The sequence below is a fragment of the Zootoca vivipara genome, chromosome 6 (genome assembly GCF_963506605.1).
Source record: "Zootoca vivipara chromosome 6, rZooViv1.1, whole genome shotgun sequence".
Lineage (NCBI taxonomy): Eukaryota > Metazoa > Chordata > Lepidosauria > Squamata > Lacertidae > Zootoca > Zootoca vivipara.
This window is the reverse complement of record NC_083281.1, coordinates 7,073,567-7,084,655: the sequence shown is the minus strand read 5'-3', so window position 1 is coordinate 7,084,655 and position 11,089 is coordinate 7,073,567.

Here is an 11,089-nt window from a genome sequence, read left to right as displayed (position 1 = left end):
TTTATATGTGCAACTGCTTTATTCATTTATTTTGAAATAATTTTTATTTGCTTGTGCAAGAACACACGGCACACTCAATAAAGAAACATTTGGGTCTCTCATTTTGCTTTACTGAACATCGTCAGGGCAGGACAAAAATTCACAGAAGGTCCCAGATTCAATCTTCGGCATCTCTAGAAGAACTAGGGATTGCCTAAAATCTTAGAGAGCCGCAGTGCAGACAAATCTGAGCAAGGCAATCCACCTTTGTTCCTTTTTGTTTAAAAAAGAATTTTTTTAAAAAATAATAATTTTGGTTTTACAAATATAGAATTATAACAATACAATACAAAATACATATCCATATTTAGAGATTTCTCCGAATCTCTGGTCTTCCCACCTTCCCCTCCATGGAGGGCACAAGGAGAAGGGGACGACAGAGGATGAGATGGCTGGACAGTGTTCTCGAAGCTACGAACATGAGTTTGACCAAACTGCGGGAGGCAGTGGAAGACGGGAGTGCCTGGCGTGCTATGGTCCATGGGGTCACGAAGAGTCGAATTCCTATGAACGAATTCCTATGCCCCACAAATAACCCAGAGATGCATTTTAAATAAAAGCACACATTCTACTCATGTAAAAACATGCTGATTCCTGGACCATCTGGATTTAGAAGGCGATTGGACCAGATCCGGCCCTCGGGCCTTAGTTTGCCTACCCATGGTTTTGATGGCTTTAAAAAAAATAGAACATTTTCAAATTCTTTAAACAAGCTTTGCTGGTGCCCCAAGAATGTGTGTAGTCGTCCTACTGGGTTGGGGAAAACTACAAGGCAGACTCTCCTTCTTCTCCACAATAACACAATACTTGCAAACTCTAGAGATTCCTTTCTTTCTTTCTTTCTTTCTTTCTTTCTTTCACGGGTGTAAACTTGAGATGTCAAGGTAAGAAGTAAGGTTTCAGAAGTTGATGACTCATGCTTTAACTGCATCCACTTTTTGGAGAGATTTCTTATTTTTAAAAAAGCATTTTTACGTCCGCTCTTCACTGACGCCCTTTGATGCTCAGTAACACCCTGCGGACTGATATCATATTGCATGTGACTCTCCACACTGACTGACAGCTACAGATGGGGGGGGGGAGAAATTTAGACTTAAGTTTGCACTTGAAGGCAAACCTACCTCACCCACATTTCCCGAAACAATATGAGAACCGAAGCACAGCCAGCCTCAGAAATTCACACGTAACTGAATTTTGCAAAGATGTTCCCTGGGGGTGGGGGTGGGAATTGCTATCATGACACTAGGGTAGAGTGTACCAACAGTGAACGAACATTAGAGGAAAGCACTTTGCAGAAATGGATATGTTAGGCAAAAATACACAGAAGCGTACCGTACTTTTCTGTGTATAAGACGAGCTTTTTTTTCTTTAAAAAGGATGTTTAAAATTTGGGCTCGCCTTATACATGGTCGTTCAGAGTGGGGGCTGGCTCAACAACTCTGGGCAATCTCCCCCCAAAAAGCTCAACAACTCTGGGCCATCTCTCCCCCCCCCGTTTTCTTAAATCAGAGTTCCCCAAAACAGGGGTTGTGTTATACACGAGGGCGTGTTATACACAGAAAAATGCGCTATATATCAGGAGACATTCCAACTAAACCGCGAATGAATTTTCATGACTTTTTTTAAAACTGCGAGCTGATGTGGGAAATGTTGGAGAACTCGAGTTAGGATTGGGAGAAAAAGGGAACTAAGAGAAAACTTGGCTATATGCAATCTGCACCTTTTTAAAAAAACAAAACAAAAACAAAACACTGAACCTGCTCCCTGTGTGTGCAGTTTTGCAATGACTTTCATGATTATTGCAATTATTTGCACATGCAGTGCTTTTCTTTTTGGGGGAAAAAAGGTGGAGGAACTCACAACAAAGTTTTTTGCTTTGTTTTTTTAATTGCAGGCCCTGTCGCAGTGCCACGCACACACACAAATACTGGGCAGTAAGATGTGATTAAAAAACTCAAGCAGACAACGGTCTGGATTAGAAATGGCCACAATTTTATCGATTATAGACATAGGTGGATTTTTGGCTCAGGCGTTCCAGCCCCCCCCTCCTCTAGTTAAATAAATAAGTAATTTAATTTTTGTTGTTGTTAAATAATTTTTATTAGTTTTCCATTATATGCCACATTGTATCAATATCATATTACCCTGCACATTTCTCATTAACATTAAGAAATAACCAAAAAGAAAACATTTTTACCACACACACACCCCAAAATCCCCAGACTTCCCTCCACCCCCTCTTCTGGTTCTTTAAAAAAACCAAATCATATTACATTCCAAATCCCTTTACCCACAGATATTTTAAACATATTTTAAATCTGCACAGATATTTTAAACATTCAAACCGTTTTATACATTACACATCTATGCTTGCAGACTCCCCCCTTTTTAATTACCCTTATTGTTGCTTTTTGCAAGTGTTTAATCCATGTCTGCTGATGTCCCAATTTATTCACAACTGCTGGCCCCTAAGTAAAAACAATTTCCCAGACTGTTACCCATTCTTTTTTCTTGTTGTTGTTTAGTCGTTTAGTCGTGTCCGACTCTTCGTGACCCCATGGACCATAGCACGCCAGGCACTCCTGTCTTGCACTGCCTCCCGCAGTTTGGTCAAACTCATGTTCGTAGCTTCGACAGTAACACTGTCCAACCATCTCGTCCTCTGTCGTCCCCTTCTCCTAGTGCCCTCCATCTTTCCCAATATCAGGGTCTTTTCCAAGGATTCTTCTCTTCTCATAAGGTGGCCAAAGTATTGGAGCCTCAGCTTCAGGATCTGTCCTTCCAGTGAGCACTCAGGGCTGATTTCCTTAAGAATGGATAGGTTTGATCTTCTTGCAGTCCATGGGACTCTCAAGAGTCTCCCCCAGCACCATAATTCAAAAGCATCAATTCTTCGGCGATCAGCCTTCTTTATGGTCCAGCTCTCACTTCCATACATCACTACTGGGAAAACCATAGCTTTAACTATACGGACCTTTGTCGGCAAGGTGATGTCTCTGCTTTTTAAGATGCTGTCTAGGTTTGTCAATGCTTTTCTCCCAAGAAGCAGGCGTCTTTTAATTTCGTGACTGCTGTCACCATCTGCAGTGATCAAGGAGCTCAAGAAAGTAAAATCTCTCACTGCCTCCATTTCTTCCCCTTCTATTTGCCAGGAGGTGATGGGACCAGTGGCCATGATCTTGGTTTTTTTGATGTTGAGCTTCAGACCATATTTTTCCTTTTTCCTTACTTTGGCATATTTAAATCTCCTCCAGAAGAGGCTTCCCATGAGGACCATTCTCCATTTCAGCCCTCCTTCCTTCCAAATTTCTCTCTGTCTCCACGATTGTGATTTCACCAAAAGTTCTCTATTTCCTGTTTGTACTCCTATTTAAGGCTCCTCAAGAAGCTGCTACCAATTAAGACCATTTCCAATTTCAGCTCCTCTTGTTCTGAACATGGGTTATTTTACCAATACTTCCTCAAATGTTTTCTGTGTATGCTGCCCTTCAAATCCCCCTGCTCTTTCCTTTTGGGTTTTCTTCATAACAATTAGCCTTATTTAATTTTTAAAAGGTAAGGGAACTCAGTTCCTATTAGAAACAAAAAAGCCCTGTCTCTATGACAAACCAACAAAAAAATTAATAAAAATTGAAATGAACGATAAGATTCTCCCATCCGAGGATTCAGAAAGAGCCCTTTCTCAGTCCAAGTTGAAGATTTTGAATCTGGGACCATAAGGAAGCTGTGTCGTACTGAGTCAGAGCAGCGATATATGTGACTTGATATTGCCTACACAGGCAGGCAGAATTTTCTCCCCATGGAAGTATCCGGGATTCAGCCGTGAGAATCATCCCTGACAGTAGGTTGATTCTAGGTTCAAGTAGGTAGCCGTGTTGGTCTGACGCAGTAGAAATAAAAATAAAAAATAAAATAAATTGTCCAGTAGTGTCTGATGAATTGTGCATGCACACGAAAGCTCATACCAATAACAAACTTAAAAGGTAAAGGGCCCCCTGACCATCAGGTCCAGTCGTGTCCGACTCTGGGGTTGTGGCGCTCATCTCACTCTATAGGCCGAGGGAGCCGGCGTTTGTCCGCAGACAGCTTCCGGGTCATGTGGCCAGCATGACAAAGCTGCTTCTGGCGAACCAGAGCAGCGCACAGAAACGCCGTTTACCTTCCCGCCGGAGCGGTCCCTATTTATCTACTTGCACTTTGATGTGCTTTCGAATTGCTAGGTGGGCAGGAGCTGGGACTGAGCAATGGGAGCTCACCCCGTTGCAGGGATTCGAACCGCCAACCTTCTGATCAGCAAGCTCTAGACTCTGTGGTTTAACCCACAGCGCCACCCGCGTCCCATAACAAACTTAGTTGGTCTCAAAGGTGCTACTGGAAGGATGTTTTTTTATTTTGTTTCGACTACGGCAGACCAACATGGCTCCCTACCGTACCTGTAACTAAAACTTAGTTGGTCTCTAAGGTGCTACTGGACATTTTTTTACTTTTTTATTTTTATTTCAAGTAGGTTGACTGTATGCTGTTTGGTTGTTATTCAAACAATTAAAACAAACCGATTAAACAAATATTCGGTGTGTTTTAGGGGGGGGGAGCAGGAAGAAACCGGTTCTCTTGGCTTTTTAATATACCTAATATCTCTGAGTACTCCTCCCACCCCCGCCCCGCTTGCCCCACCCCCTGTTGAGCGTCTTTCATGCCACTTTCTGCAAGGCTGCACATTATAGGGAGAGAGAAATCCGGCCTCTATTAATAGCAGGAAGCTCGTCCCGCCAACCTCCTTCCCAACTTTGGTTAAAGGCCCGGGGAGTTGGCAGCAGGTCAGGGAATTTATCCGAGCCAAACTGCTGAAGGCGAAGGCTTGGCGCCCCCCCCCACCTCCCGCCCTTTGCAGAATTTGCAGTGGGGATGTTCCAGAGGCCTGGAGACCTCGCATAACCTCTTCTCTCCCCCCCCCACTCCGGTGAGAGGAGACTAATCCCTCAAAGCAAGGAGGCCGTCTTCCCACCTGCTCACATCTCCTTTACACAACATGGTTTCACGTCGTCTCGAGATCACGTTTCGAGCACCCTGGAAAAAATGGTCCCGTGGACCATTGATCCATGCTGGGGTGTAACCATGAGTTCTGCACCTGGGTGGGTTTCGGGCATAGCTGTCAAGTTTCCTTGTGCTGAATAGACTTCCTCGCGAGAAAAGGGAACACTTGACAGCTGTCAGGAGTATGGGCAGGAGTCAGGCACTGGGGCCTGTAGTGCTTTGCAGGACTGAGGCCTGCCTCAGCTTGTGCTGGAGAAGCAAGGAGTGGCCACTCAGGTGAGGCCACTTGATACCTCACTGCACCTGGTGGCAGGAGCTGGGAGGGATAAAAGCTCAGCATTTCCCTTCAGCTCTTTGCCACAGCAACGCTATCCCTGCCTGGTTGCCTCTGGCCTCTTGATCCTCGACCCTTGGACCCTTGCCTTGCCGACGCCTTGATCCTCGACCCTTGGACCCTTGCCTTGCCGACGCCTTGATCCTTGACTCCCAGACCTTCGCCTCTGCCTTGTTCCTTGACCCTGCGACTGCCTGCTGCTGGACCCTCAGCCCTGCACCTGCTCCTGCTTCTACACCACCATCTTGCCTTTGGTCCTGACGTCCTCAGCCAGGGCTTCAACCGCCCGCCGACCGGACCATGACAACAGCTATGGTTTCGGGGTGGGGCCAAACGGGCAGAAGTTCCCATCGCTCTTTTTGTTTTTAAATTTATTTATGTGATTTTTCCACTTAAAGTTTTACAGAGATATATCAAACATAAATAAAAACAAGATTCCAAGGAATCTCCTGGACTTTCCTCCTCCCCTTTGTGGGATCTATTATTAATCCTTTCCTCTTGTATCTTTTATGATCATCCAAACCCTTTACCTCTTCCATTATGTCCAGAATCAACCTTAAACTACAAGTGCTATTCCAACCCTACTAACGATTTTGAACTGTCTTTAGGATAAGTTATAAATTTTCCCCGTTCCTTACTAAAATTTTGGTCTTCCTGATTTCTGACTCTTCCGGTCATTTTAGCCATTTCAGCATAGTCCGTCAACTTCACTTGCCATTCTTCTCTGGTGGGAACTTTATCTTCTTTCCATCTCTGGGTCAATGCACATACATAAATAGTCTATTCTGCTCCTTTGGGATTTTGGCACCTAGAATTCCTAAAAGGAAGGCTTCAGGCTATTTATCTACTTGCACTTTGATGTGCTTTCGAACTGCTAGGTGGACAGGAGCTGGGACCGAGCAACGGGATCTCACCCCGTTGCAGGGATTCAAACCGCCAACCTTCTGATCAGCAAGCCCTAGACTCTGTGGTTTAACCCACAGCGCCACCTGGGTCCCTATATCTGATAAATATATATATGGTATATATTGTAGAGTTGGAAAAGGGTCAATAAAGGGCAACTGAGATGATCAAGAATAAAAGATGGGAGAGGGCCTTCTCGTGGTGGCTCCTCCCAGACTTTGGAGCTCATTCCCTAGAAAAGCCAGACTGGCTTCCTTATTGTTGTACTTCTGCCGGCGGGCGAATACCTTCTTGTCCCAACAGGGTTTTTTTGGGGGGGGGAATTGACTGCTTTTCATCTGAAGAAGAAGTGTATCTGAAGAAGTGTGCATGCACACGAAAGCTCATACCAAAATATAAACTTAGTTGGTCTTTAAGGTGCTACTGAAGGAATTTTTTTATTTTGCTTCGACTCAGACCAACACGGCTACCTACCTGCTTTTCATGAAAGGGCTAGTTCTGTGCTTCCCATTGTAATTCTTTGTTCAGCTTTCATAGATTGTGTGTGTGTGTGTAAAATCAGTGTTCAATTGTGTTCCCCCCCCCCAATTATTGCTTTTCCTTTGCTTTTTGCTGGTTCTTATTTTTATCTGCAATCTACCTTGAGTCCCCGCTAGGGAAAATTGCAGGGTATAAATATATTATTGCTTTAGAGAAAAGGCAAGAGTGAGCAGATATAAAAATTGTCCAGAATTATGCATTTTGTGGAGATGCTGGGACCTGAAGGGTTTTCCTCCTCTAGTAGCAGACCTGTGGGTCACCCAATGAAAATTCTGCAGAGCGCAAGAGCAACGTAATATGCTCATACAAGTGGCTTTAAGACGTTAAACGGTTTCATGGAAGATAACATGGGTGTAGCCAGAGGGGGTCAGGGGGGCTGCTCTCCCCCTATCAAGTAAATAAATAAAAATACTTATTTATAAAAAGTAGAAATAATCAGAATGTTTGAAATGGAGAGGTTTGCGGATGTCTTTTAAAGGTAAAGGGACCCCTGACTGTTAGCTCCAGTCGTGACCGACTCTGGGGTTGCGGCGCTCATCTCGCTTTACTAGCCGAGGAAGCCGGCGTACAGCTTCCAGGTCATGTGGCCAGCATGACAAAACCGGTTCTGGTGAACCAGAGCAGCACATGGAAACGCCATTTATCTTCCCGCTGTATCGGCACCTATTTATCTACTTGCACTTCGACGTGCTTTCGAACTGCTAGGTTGGCAGGAGCTGGGACCAAGCAACGGGAGTTCACCCCGTCGCGGGGATTCGAACCGCCGACCTTCTGATCAGCAAGCCCTAGGCTCTGTGGTTTAACTCACAGCACCACCCGCGTCCCTCTTTTACCCCACCACAAAAAAGGCTCTGCTCATCCCTCTTGCGCAGCCGTGCTCCGCTTTTACCGTAGTCATTCAGTACCTTGTGGAGAATAAAGACCTGGCTAAGTTCGATGATGACAGTGGTGTGTGTGTGTGTCTCCATGAACTATGCTTACTGAGTGCGTGTGTGTGTGCGTGCACACACACATACACAAACGGCATTGGGGGGAAAAGGAGGAATTTCAGAAGTGCTGAAAAGGTTTTCAGCAAATCCAAGAAAACTTCTCTTAGTTTAGATTTAAAAAAACAAAAAAAGCAAGAAAAAAGCAAGAAAAGGTGTGTTCTTTGCAATTTTGTGAAACATACTGCTTATGTAGTCCCTTTTGTTGTGGTGGTGGTTGTAGGTTTTAAAAATAATAATAATAATTTCCTGATTGCAGATTTCGACAGATTTCTCTGAGTGCTTGGCGTCAGAAGAAAGGAACCGAAAGCAACGACAAACATTCCAAAAGGAAAGTACAGTTGGTTCTCAATCAATCAATCAATCAATCAATCAATACTTTATGCGATCCAAAGACCTACAAAACAATTTCAAAAATAGATAGAATTAAAACGAACAAACAGACAGATGGAAGAAACCAAGGCAGTCATTTTGTTTTATCTAGGGCATAGTGATCTTTGTTTCTTATAAACTCCGAAAGAAACTGCCACGGCCAGTGTAATATCATTTGACCTATCTTCCAAAAGATATTTAATATGGGAGGCTTCAGATTTTCCCAGCAAATTTGCCAGTAAGGGTTCGATCACACAATGCAGTAGGATACGCTTCATACAATTGACGTCCTGGGAACATAAACAAAGCCTCTTCTGATAGGGGATGCCTCTCAGCCTGCCATTTAGAACTTCCGAGGGAAATACACTTAGTCCAGCTTTGGTAAATAAACACTGATAGGTTGGTACAGACAAATTCCTAAGGTATGAGGATATCTGAAAGTCATACCCGTATTGGATTCCAGCTGTGACCAGGCTACAAATTACATAAGATCGGGATCCGCTATGTGAGATCTCCCAAAACCTTTGCCTCAGGGATTCAAGGGCAGTGTCGTAACCTAGATGATATAAGAGGGATCATGGCAGTCCAATCGAGGTGGCTTTTCTGGCCATAGTTTTCAGTCATGGGTTCAACAACTTGGCTCTAGAACTCAGTCTGTTTCCTGGAAGTCCGTTCGACTTCCAAGACTTTCGCAAACCAAGGTGCGGTTTCCGATTGGCTGATTGGTCCCGGAAACAATAGCTGACAGCCGGAATGGACGTTCAGCTTCCAAAAAAGTTTGCAAACTGGAACGCTTACTTGTGGGTTTGGGGCGTTCGGGAACCGATCTGTTCCTCAACGACGCCGTTCAGGAACCAAGGTACCACTGTAACTCGAAACAGGTGGCGTGGAGACATTTCCTTCCAGACCTGCTAGGCAGAGGTCAGACAGAGGATGAAGATAGGTGGGTGTCTCGCCCCCCCCCTAACAAAGATAAATCCTGGCCATGCCCATGGAAGTAAAGGCTCATATTGTGTTCCCTTGATACCCGAGCAGTGGTTCAGTTGGGTAATTTTAGAGTCCTGCATAATTGCCCTAAGGGGGTGCTCTGTAGATGGCAAGCCACATTCTGCTGTGTTTGGGGTTTCCTTCCTTGAGTGAGGGATGGGGCACCTCACTTGCTCATTCTGCTGAGCATGGGCGTACCCAGCATGGGGCAGGGGGGCAGCTGCCCCCCCGAAGCAGGGCAGCTGGAGAGGACAGGCAGGTACGCTGCTGAATTTTAGAGTCCTGCTTGGCTGAAGCGAAACGGCAGCAGCGGCAGCGAAGCTGCCTCTGTTGAAAAAAACCTGGACCTGGACCTGGACCTGGACCTGGGCTAACTTCAGCCCACACTCCTTCAAGTCACAGCGAGCACAGCACAGAAAGTGCTGCCCCACAATGCTCTGCGGCACCTCATTTGCATACATACATACATACATGCAAATGAAGTGCTGTGGAGCATTGTGGGGCAGCACTTTCTGTGCTGTGCTCGCTGTGAATTGAAGGAGTGTGGGCTGAAGTTAGCCCAGGTCCAGGTCCAGGTTTCCTTCAACAGAGGCAGCTTCGCTGCTGCTGCCTCGTTTTAGTCACCACTGCCATTAAAGGAGCGGGCGAGGCAGGAGTGCAAGCGCGGGTGGCTCCGTGTGCTGCCTTGCAAATGGCCCCCTTTCTTCTGGGGGGCGTGGACGTTGACCATGCCTCCTGGGGGGATCCTGGCCATGTCATTGCCAGCTAGCCAATCGGGTGGCTGGGGGTGTGGCTGGTGTGTCCCCCCTAGCTTTGATCCTGTGTATGCCCATGCTGCTGAGTTGGCCCCCCGGACATCTGTTCCCAAGTCCTTCTGACGCCCCCCCCCAAGCAGCTGACAATTTCCCTTTAGCACATGGTCGAGATTTTCCGTGACATTTCCAAGCCTGCTTCCAAATGCGTGAGCACATAAAAGGTCAGTCAGTGCCACTGGGGTGGGGAGGTGTCTCAGATTCCCTGAGTCTCATTCCCTGCTGAGTGCCGTGACTCAGCCCCCCGTGCTACTGCCCAAGGGTTGCTGGAACTTACGGAAAGGTTGCCTTAAGAGCACGCGATTGTCTTGCTATTTGCTACTCATTCCAGCAAGGGGGGGGGGAACCCCCCAGCACCAGTGTGTACCATCAATCAGGAGAGCATACACTCCAATATTTCTGAAAATAGGGACGTCCTACTCCATATTTTTTATTTTTTATACCCACCCCACCTGACTGGGTTGCCCCAGCCACTCTGGGTGGCTTCCAACATATATAAAAACCTAATAAAACTATACAAAGCTGCCTTCAAATGTCTTTTAAAGCTTGTATAGTTACTTATCTCCTTGGCTCGGGTGGTGGTGGGGTTTGCATTAATGCCATACCCTCCAACATTTCTCTAACGAAAACAGGGACATCCTACCATACCCTCCAACGTTTCTACGATGAAAATAGGGACATCCCTAAGGGAAAGCGGGATCATATTAGAAACCGGGACGGCTTCTGTAAATCCAGGGCTGTCCCTGGAAAATAGGGATACTTGGAAGGTCCGGAAGAGAACACAAGAGGTGTGTGTGGAGACACAGAAAATGGGAAGGCGACTTAAACATATCTCACGGCAGGGCTGCAGCTCAGGGACAGGGAAAACAGAAAGGGGTGCTTGCTGCGAATTTCTGTTTGGCAAACATATTTTGCATTCAGAAGATCCAGATTCAATCTCTATCTGCGGTGTTATAACCAGGAAGGGGCAGACTCTGAACCCCTAAGTCTTGGCAGGTCTGGTTTTAAAGGGAATGTATGATGAAGCTGCCTTCTACTCCATTAGTCATGCATGACAGCGCTATGGAATGAATGGAAGTATT